The sequence below is a fragment of the Herpailurus yagouaroundi genome, unplaced genomic scaffold (assembly GCF_014898765.1).
Source record: "Herpailurus yagouaroundi ecotype Mexico unplaced genomic scaffold, PumYag 28, whole genome shotgun sequence".
In the NCBI taxonomy this organism is placed as follows: domain Eukaryota; kingdom Metazoa; phylum Chordata; class Mammalia; order Carnivora; family Felidae; genus Herpailurus; species Herpailurus yagouaroundi.
The window spans coordinates 105,882,883-105,892,329 of NW_024412376.1; the positions used below are offsets into that span (position 1 = coordinate 105,882,883).

At 44.9% G+C, this 9,447-nt stretch overlaps 1 protein-coding gene across 6 annotated transcripts in view; it reads right to left on the reverse strand.

Moving 5' to 3' along the window:
• SHROOM3 (shroom family member 3) overlaps window positions 1–9,447 on the reverse strand; it is a 329,233-nt gene that overhangs the window by 78,806 nt on the left and 240,980 nt on the right. Inside the window, exon 1 of one of the 6 annotated variants that reach the window (XM_040480702.1) lies at window positions 9,215–9,392. The exons of the other annotated variants lie outside the window; for them this stretch is intronic. The gene's annotated coding sequence lies outside the window, so the exon portion shown is untranslated. Of the gene's footprint in view, window positions 1–9,214; window positions 9,393–9,447 lie in introns of those variants that run through there. 6 annotated transcript variants of the gene reach the window in all.

Below are 9,447 nucleotides of genomic sequence, written 5' to 3' on the forward strand. Positions count from 1 at the left end.
TCATTCCTACAAACCATGATAGCATGACCTGAGCTGAGATCATGAGTCAGATGCTTAACTGACTGAGCCACCCAGGCACCCTGAGGCACAGGTAGTTTAAATAAGGCACACCTCATTTTATTGTGCTTCACAGACATTGTGTTTTTTTTTACAAAACGAAGGTTTGTGGCAACCCTGCATTGAGCAAGCCTATTAGCAGCATTTTTCCAACAGCATTTGCTCACTTCCTGTCTCTGTGGCACATTTTGGTAATTCTTGCCAACATTTCACACTTTTTCAGTATTATAACATTTGTTACGGTAATCTGTGATCAGTGATTACAACTTGCTGAAAGGTCAGATGATGGTTAGGATTTTTGGCAAATTTTTTTTTTAAGTAAAGGATATACACTGGTTTTTTTTTTTTTTTTTTAGACATGATGCTATTGCTCACTTAAAAGACTACAGCGTAGGATAAACCTAAGTTTATATGCATTGGGAAACCAAAAAGGTCATCTGACTCACTTTCTGGCAGTGGTCTGGAGGTGAACCTGCAGTATCTCTGAGGTATGCTTTTAAGTTGCTTGAGATCACAAAGAAAGTGGTAAAGCCAGGACCCAACAGATTATAAGGCTCCAAAGGGTGGCCTTAACCACCTTTTATAACAGTCATGTCGCCTACAGCTCAGTTAGATTATCTGCAGGCTGATGGGTCTCTAGAAAACAGGGTAGCCTTGCCCTAGGAAGAGCATAACAATTCATCCAGTATGGTCTTCCTCGGAAGTGACGATTTCTGGTGGTTTCTAATTGGTAACTACCTTTCCTTCCCTTCACTATCAAGGCTGTTTAATTTCCACCTGTAGTTACAAGTTCTATCTTGACTCTGAGGCCAGCTGGACTCCAAAGGAGAATCTCAGGAGAGAACTTCAAGACAAATTCTTAGCTAGTACATTGTCATCTTGAGCCCCAAGTCCCTGGGCTACACCCCAGTTTCCAGTGCCTGCCTGACCTTCCAAGCTGGATGGAACCTTTTTTTTTTTTTTTTGTTTTTTAAATGGTTTTTATTTTTATTTTATTTTTTTTTTTCAACGTTTTTTATTTATTTTTGGGACAGAGAGAGACAGAGCATGAACGGGGGAGGGGCAGAGAGAGAGGGAGACACAGAATTGGAAACAGGCTCCAGGCTCTGAGCCATCAGCCCAGAGCCCGACGCGGGGCTCGAACTCACGGACCGCGTGATCGTGACCTGGCTGAAGTCGGACGCTTAACCGACTGCGCCACCCAGGCGCCCCTGGAACCTGTTTTTAAAAAAAATTTTTTTTTTTTATTTTGAGAGAGAGTGAGCACGCAAGCAGGGGAGGGACAGAGGTTCACAGCAGGGCTGTGAAGTCTGATTCGAGGTTCGATCCCACGGCCCTGGGATCATGACCTGAGCTGAAATCAAGAGCCAGATGTTCAACTGACTGAGCCACCCAGGTGCCCTAGAAATTTGCTTTTGACACCAATTCCTTCAAGAACACAGTCTGGACTTAGTATTGTTGACTAAGCCATAAACAGATGGTATTGGGAACAAAAGCCAAAGGGAGACAGGGAAGTGAGGGGTCGTTTTTATCTGACTGGGCAGAGCAGGTCCTTCCCCTCTCCACCTGGCACTAACACACAGAAGGAGATGGCATCAGGCTGGAGTTTGGCAGGTCGTGGATGGGGCAGCCAGGCCAGTCCAGGGCAAGAAACACCCTGTATATCACCCCTCATCTCCCCTCCCACTGAAACCCCAACTTGCCAAGCCTGGAAAAGGTACAGCACCCATGACAAAGAGAAGGTACTGGACTGTGACCCCACGTCACGAACCCACGGATAGAAGGGCGGCCTCCGCCCAGCCAGACCTGGCTCAGTAGGGGAGGCGGCCTTTTCTCACTAGCATTCCAGCTGCTAGCGGTGAAGAGGTAACCATGGGAACCGACACAAAGGGCTTAAAGTTGAGGGGCAGAGGCTGGAAGCAATGGTGAAGAAGCAAAGAGGGACTTCAAGAGACAGCCCTGCAACTCTCCTCACGTTAGCCATGCACATCTATTGTGAGTCACACTCAAAGACAAGTGGAACTTGCACACGGCACAGCAGGCTTGAAGGGTCAGGGACAGCCAGAGAGCAAAGGTCCTTGCAGGTTCTTCCTCCAGATTGCTTCTCTCCCCTTCAGAGAGCAGAAACCTCAGGGTTTCATCTGCCAGGAGTGTTGCAGATGGGTGGGTGGACACAACTGGTACACAATAGCCTTCAAATACAAGGCTGCAAGCAACACTTCCTAATGGGAGTCCTCCTCACACCCCCAGCTTCAGCCCACTGCTTCCAGGGGGACTTCCAGCATGTGCCGGGGAACCTCTCTGGAGGGTCCGTAAGTAGACCTGGCACCATTTGGGTAGTTGAGGAAAAAGTCCTGAGATTCTGGCTGTTTAGCTGCACTGCAAAGGAGAGGCTTGGATGTTGAGAACACTAACACAGAGCACCTTGTACAACAACGGGGACTTGCAGAAGCAGGAGGCTGCTCCAGTGCAAAGGCTCTTATCTACACAGGAAATCAGATCTATAATTTCTGTAACTACATTTCTCCCCTAAACCTCCACACATTAAAAAAATTAAAAAATAATAAAATAATGTTTATTTTTGAGAGAGACAGAGTGTGAGCAGGGAAGGGGCAGAGAGAGAAGGAGACACAGAATCTGAAGCAGGCTCCAGGCTCCGAGCTGCCAGCACAGAGCCCGACGTGAGGCTCGAACTCACAAACTGTGAGATCATGACCTGAGCCAAAGTTGGAAGCTTCACCGACTGAGCCACCCAGGCGCTCCACCACACATTATTTTAATTGGCCAATGTAACTCTTAAGTCTTCATTAAATCAGTAGGGTTCTCAACCTGCACTTGGCTTTCATTTTTTTAATTTTTTTTTTAACGTTTATTTATTTTTGAGACAGAGAGAGACAGAGCATGAACAGGGGAGGGTCAGAGAGAGAGGGAGAAACAGAATCTGAAACAGGCTCCAGGCTCTGAGCGGTCAGCACAGAGCCCGACGCGGGGCTCGAACTCACGGAGTGTGAGATGGTGACCTGAGCCGAAGTCGGCCACTTAACCGACTGAGCCACCCAGACGCCCCTTGGCTTTCATTTTTTTAAAGTTCTAGCTCAGGTTCTTCTGCATGTATTGAGGAAATGCCAATGGAAATAGGGAATACCAACATCCCAGGTCAGTTTACTTTTCCTCTTACTATGACAGGGCTCTGGAGACCATCTTTCACCTGGCCTTCCCTCTTGGACCAAGGTAATCTATGTCAATCCTTGCAAGGGCTTCACACAGCCTAGACCAAATCCTAACAGGTGGCCTAGTTCTCCATATGTCTTTATTCCCAAATTGATTTTTTTTTAAAGCTTATTTATTTTGAGAGAGAGAGCGTGCGTGAGCACAAGCAGGGGAGGGGCAGAGAGAGGGAGAAAGAATTCCAAGCAGGCTCCACACTGTCAGTGCAGAGGCTTATGCAGGGCTCAAACTCAAGAACAGTGAGATCATGACCTGAGCCAAAATCAAGAGTCAGACTCTTAACTGAGAGACCCTGGTGCCTCTCCCAAACTGACTTCTTAGTCATTGGGGTGGTAGGAGGGTGAAGGACAGGGTCAGAGAGCGTCACTGACAGGCAGAGTTTTGAGAGTCTGGGGAAAAGAATCTGAAGTGTTCATTAGCACCCCCCTGCCCCCCATCCCTTGGTCAACTAATTCCTCATCACCCGTGTTCACTTGTGTGCCATCCATAATGGTGGCACCAGTGCCACTTATTGGTGTTACTTTCTCCCTGTAGTAATTAAATCTTAAAAATAATTTTACCTAAAAGGGAAAAGCGACTGACCTCCATTCCGAGACTCCTCAGTTGAGGAGCAGGATCCTGTGGAGCTTCAACCCTGGCACCATCATGCCCTCAGCAAGCTATTTAATCTCTTTGTGTTTGGGTTTCCTCACCTCTAAAGGGGGAGAACAATCACAGGTAGTGTGAAGAAGATAGAAGACCACTCTTAGCAAGTACTCAATCAATTTCAGAAATTAACACCCACCAAGGTGCCAGGCTATTTACTTTTACATGTACTTTGTCATTGAATTGTGAGAATTGCCTGAATCTGACACTATTGACACCTCTTTCAAGGTATTATCATCACAGTTCTGCAGATGAGGAAACTAAGGCTTAAACAATTAGGAACTTGCCCTAAACCACTAGCAGATAGCAGAGCTCAGATTCAGACGTAGGGTGCTCTGCCTCCACAGTCTTAGGACCTTTTCACTACACTGCCTTTTTACACAAGAATATCTTGTTATTCTTATTTTTAGGAAGATAAAAAGAGAAAACCTTAGGAAGAAACTCTGGTGTTTAATGGGGGTGGGAATGGGGAGAGGACAGGATTTAAACTTCCTCAAGCAAGAAGCTTTATAAAACAAACAAACAAAAAACAAGACTAGCCTAAGACGGAGCCCTTTGCCCTGAAAAAAATTCCCAGAAAAATGGATACACATTCACACTTAAGAGTCGGGGCATCTATGAACCCTTGAGTGTGAAATGTCTTATCAGTCATGATTGAATTCCCAGGGCTAATATGTTCTCAGTAAATATGTGATAAATGTTTACTGAATGAATACCAACCCAACAACAAAATGCCTCTGCTGGAGTTGGCAAAGCACAGAACATCTTTCCCAAACACTTTGTTGAACTGAAATAATTAAAGCTTAAAAGATTAAATAAACTATTATCATATTGACCACTCTGTCCAAGGTATTTTACTGAAAATTGAAGTTATATAGTCTGTCTCTTTAAAAAGAAGCACAGGGATGCCTGGGTGGCTCAGCTGGTTAAGCGTCCAACTTGGGCTTCAGGTCATGATCTCACAGTTCGTGAGTTCGAGCCTCACGTTGGGCTCTGTGCTGACAGCTCAGAGCCTGGAGCCTGCTTCAGATTCTGTGTCTCCTTGTCTCTCTGCCCCTTCCCTGCTCACACTCTGTCTCTCTCAAAAATACACATTAGAATAACATTTTAAAATAAAATAAAAAGCAGCACAGTATCAGTTTGATATAGAGTTCAAGCGTTTCGTTGCCCCCTCCCCCCACATCTTTAGATAGAGGATGTAAAATGTAACCTTTTCACCCACCTCTGGGTTCCCAGAGGAAGCTATGAACCTAGTCTGGGAGTTCAGCTTCAACAAATTTCATAAAATCAGTCCTCTAACACAGAGGGGTTTGCCTAGTGGGTATTTCCTCTCCAGGGTTCACCTCTGGTGGCAAAGAAAAGCCACACTGGTGCTCTGAACAAGTAAGGTTGTAGGCAAGAACTTTAAATTCCCCATAACCTCAAAAACAGAACTCATTAAAAAAAAAAAAAAAAAGATATATAGAATGCTAAGGATATCAGTTAATAGGTTACAGGATCCTTGATAATCTTAAATGAGATGGCTTTTACAAAAAGTACAAATAATTTTATATACACCAATACCACATTTATATTTATCACAGCGCATGGGATTATTAGCTGACATTTACTGAGCCCTCGCTAAGCTAAATACTTTCATTAACTCAATCCACACAACAACTCTATGAAGAAGCTTCATTATTGTCCAAAGCTTTCAGATTCAGAGGCATTTAATAATTTGCTCAAGGCAATATATACCTAGAGGCAGAGATGGGATGTGTACTCTGTCTGGTCTAGCTCCAGAATCTAGGTTTTTCTTCTCCTGATTGAACTAATGTTTTGCATACAGTAAAATGCGTAAGTCCTTAAGTGTTCAATTTGATGGAGCTTGAAAATTGTGTATATCTATGCAACCATCTCTTGAAACATGACCTAGAACCTTTCCATTGCTCCAGAGAGCTTCTTCTTACCTCTTTCCAGTCACTCTCTCCACCCCTCAAGAGGCAGCCACTAACACCTGCCACCATAGATTAGTTTTGCCTGTTTTCGTTCTTCATAAATAGAATTGCTTTTGCATTCTCTTGTCTGTTTTTTTTTTTTTAGGTTTATTCATTTTTGAGAGTACGAGGAAGAAGGGGCACAGAGAGAGGAGGGCAGAGGCTCTGAAGCAGGCTCTGCACTGACAGCAGTGAGCCCTACGCAGGGCTCAAACCCACGAACCGTGAAATCATGACCTGAGCCAACGTCAGATGCTCAATCGACTGAGCCACCCAGATGCCCCACCTGTGACTGGCTTCTTTAACATAATGGTTCTGAGATTCATCCAGCTGGTTGTATATATCAGGAGTTCATTCTTTTTGATTGCTGAGAAGTAGGTCATTGTATGGATGTACCACAGTGTATCCATTCTCTTAGTGAACACAGGGTTGTCTCCAGCTGTTGGCAATTATTAATAAAGTTGCTATGAACATTCTGTACAAGACTTTTTGTGGACATTTGTTTTCATCTATCTTGGGTAAATAGCTAGGCATGGAAATGTTGGGTCCTAAGGTTGGGATATGTTTAACTTACAATAAACCTAAGTTCTTAACCCCTATCCTCCCTCACAATGGCATTAGCTTATTAACATCTGATTTCTCCTCTTACAGGACAAGAATCTAGACGGCAAAGAACCCATCTCCATTTCCAGGGCTGCCTCCCACATAGTAAATGTTTGCTGAACAAATGAAAGACCATTGTTACACTCCTGTTCCTTCTTTGGGCGTTACTATAGCATAAGAAAACATGCTTGGCATGCATGGAGAAATATGACAAGCTGGCGGGTGTGGAGGGGAGGCACTGCTCATTCAAGCAAAGTGAAAAACCGCCCAGCCAGGAGACTCTTGACTTCCCCATTTTCCTCTTGAGGTGACCTTTCCTAGAAAGTGAACCCCTCCCAGTGATCCTGGGGGGAGAAAGCGTGGTGGCTGCTCCTGATCCAGTGACGTGACAAAAGGGAGGAAGGTGTCACTGCAATTGAGGTCACACAGTGGTTAGAATTACAGGATACTTCTGTCAAACGGGAGAGGAGAGGAAGCAGCAACCCATGAAATCCCGACCTTCTGAAAGAAACCACAAACCAGCAGCACTGCTGGCCCAGGGGAACAGCCTCCAACAGAAGTTACAGGAATACGTGGTCTGGACAAAAGCGCTACACAAGAATACATTTTGAGGAATAAAGTAAAACGTAATGTTGACGTAAAGATGTCATCAGATTTAACATACAAGATAGGGATCCTGAAGAGAAAGTTGGATCCAGAGTGAAGAGAGCTCCCAAGGACACCATCTTTAGTTGAGAGTTTTAGGACACATGTACCCCTCCCCCACCTTTCAGGAAGAACTTTTAATTCCTGTGAATCAACCCATTCATTTACTTCAAACCACACAACTTATGCTGTATTCAACTTCTGTAACTTCCTAGACAGCAATTAAATCATTGCTGATTTTTCTATCCATAAACAGAAAAGAATTGGCAAGTCCTAGGAGTAATTATAAATCTTCCTTATCAAAGGAGGATTTTCATTTTACGTAAATCCAAACAGGGCTTCACCTCTTACTGGACTCAGGTGCTTTGGGGGTGGGGGATCTTTATACTCTTTGGTCCCAGGTTATTGAAGGCTGAAATAGAATTAGAATTCCTCGATTTGGGGTTTGGAGATGTGACCCAGTCTTCCTTTATCCAGACAGTACCGCACTGAAGGCAGATGGATGTTTATCCTATTCTTAAAACCGCCAGGGAATTAAATTCTCTACAACATCCCTTGGTAACCTTCTCCAGGGTTTTATCAAGCATACAGTGAAGAAGTTCTGATGTAGAAACCAATAAAAATATTAACTCTACCAGCCTAGCTACAAGCACTGGTAAGGGATATGTGTTTGGGCACTTTGCCTTAATGGTAGAGATGTATTTACAAAACAGGCTATACAAACAGAAACCATTTGTCAGGAGCAGATGTGGGAAGCTGACTCAAGAGAAATTGCCACAATAAATTCTGCTCCATGAACTCTGTGAAGAAGTTATTGTTGGTTACAACCTTTTTTAAAGTACAAGGTTATTCCCTGGTCATTTCCTAGTTTTAGTTCCTAAACCAGATTTGTGAGCAATTAAAAAAATGTCTGCAAAGTTTTCAAATGACTAAGCTTTTATGAAATACAAGCCTTAACCTACAATATAAACATTGTTGTGAATAACCGTTTACTTCTTTTTCAGTTCTGTATGATCCACCTTTTCTGCAATGACCATGTGATACTTTCACAATCAGGAAAAAAAAAAAAAGATTTTAAAAGACAAAAATAACCATCAAAATTAATTAAAATGGAAACCAACTTCTGGTGAAATCATTTGGGGGTGGGATTTAGCTATACGTCTAACACGCCTTTGGTAACTAGTCCTTAAATATTAAATAACTAGAAACAGAAAACGCACAGAACAATCTTTAGAAGCCTCTGTGCTAATCTCTCCGTGGAGATTATACCCATGTGGGTGCTCGTTCACTCCCAGCCCAAAAGCCTCCCTACACAGAAGTTCACTACACCACTATGATTAGAAAAAAAATAAAAAGTAATACATCGCAGAGAAAGAGACAAACATACTCCCCCCCCCCCCCCCTGCTCCCAGTATTGAAATTTTTTTAAGCTTTCCCTTCGGCAAAGCACTTTTATCCCTCTGGCAATTCAGAGTAGAGCGTGTGTCAGGTATAATCTAATTCCTTGATTTAATTTCTGCTACAGACCGGAGAACACACCTTTTTAAAAACTGCCTTAAGATCTGGAACAAGTCGGGGGCGGGGGGTGCGCCTCAAAGCACATTTGAGACCTTTCCTACAGAAACCAATCCAGTAAAATTACGAAAGAGAAGTCTTTCTAAACCCAGTAGGGGCCCTTGTGCGGAGCGATTTATCAAAATTAAAATATTTCACAGATCATTTCTTCTGAAAAGTTTTCACGCTGTCAATAATCTGCAATTATTTTCCTCTTGGAGTGGCAGTTCCTGCCTCCATTAAAAAAAAAAAAAAAAAAAAAAAAAAGCCAAGGCCCAGGAGTGTCAGGAGACCTTTGGAGAGCGCCGCCCCCCTCCCCCCACCTGGCCAGCCCCGGGACCCATCCCCACAGAAAGGGTTTTTCCACAGTCGCCGAAGGGACTGAAATAGACACCCTTTAGAAAGCAGACGGCGGGGCACGCCCGCCCCCCTCCTTCAAAGACAGCAGTGCGCCCCGGCCGCACCCACCGCCGGCCAGGGGGAGCGGACCCGAGCCCAGCACTCACCATCGCCGCTCGCGGGGCCGCCGCCGCCTCCCGGGCGGTGCAGGACTCCAGGCCGACGCCAAGTTCAAACCTCGCCGCCGCTCCAAGGAGGCGGCGCAGGGCATCGCCGGGGGTTTCGGCCGCTCTCAACAATGGGCGGCTCGGCCGCGCCCTGCGACGCCGCGCCCCGGCTACTGCAGCTGCGGCGCGGCGAGCCCGGGGCGCGCGGCTCCAGGGGCCGAATCTCGGCGCGG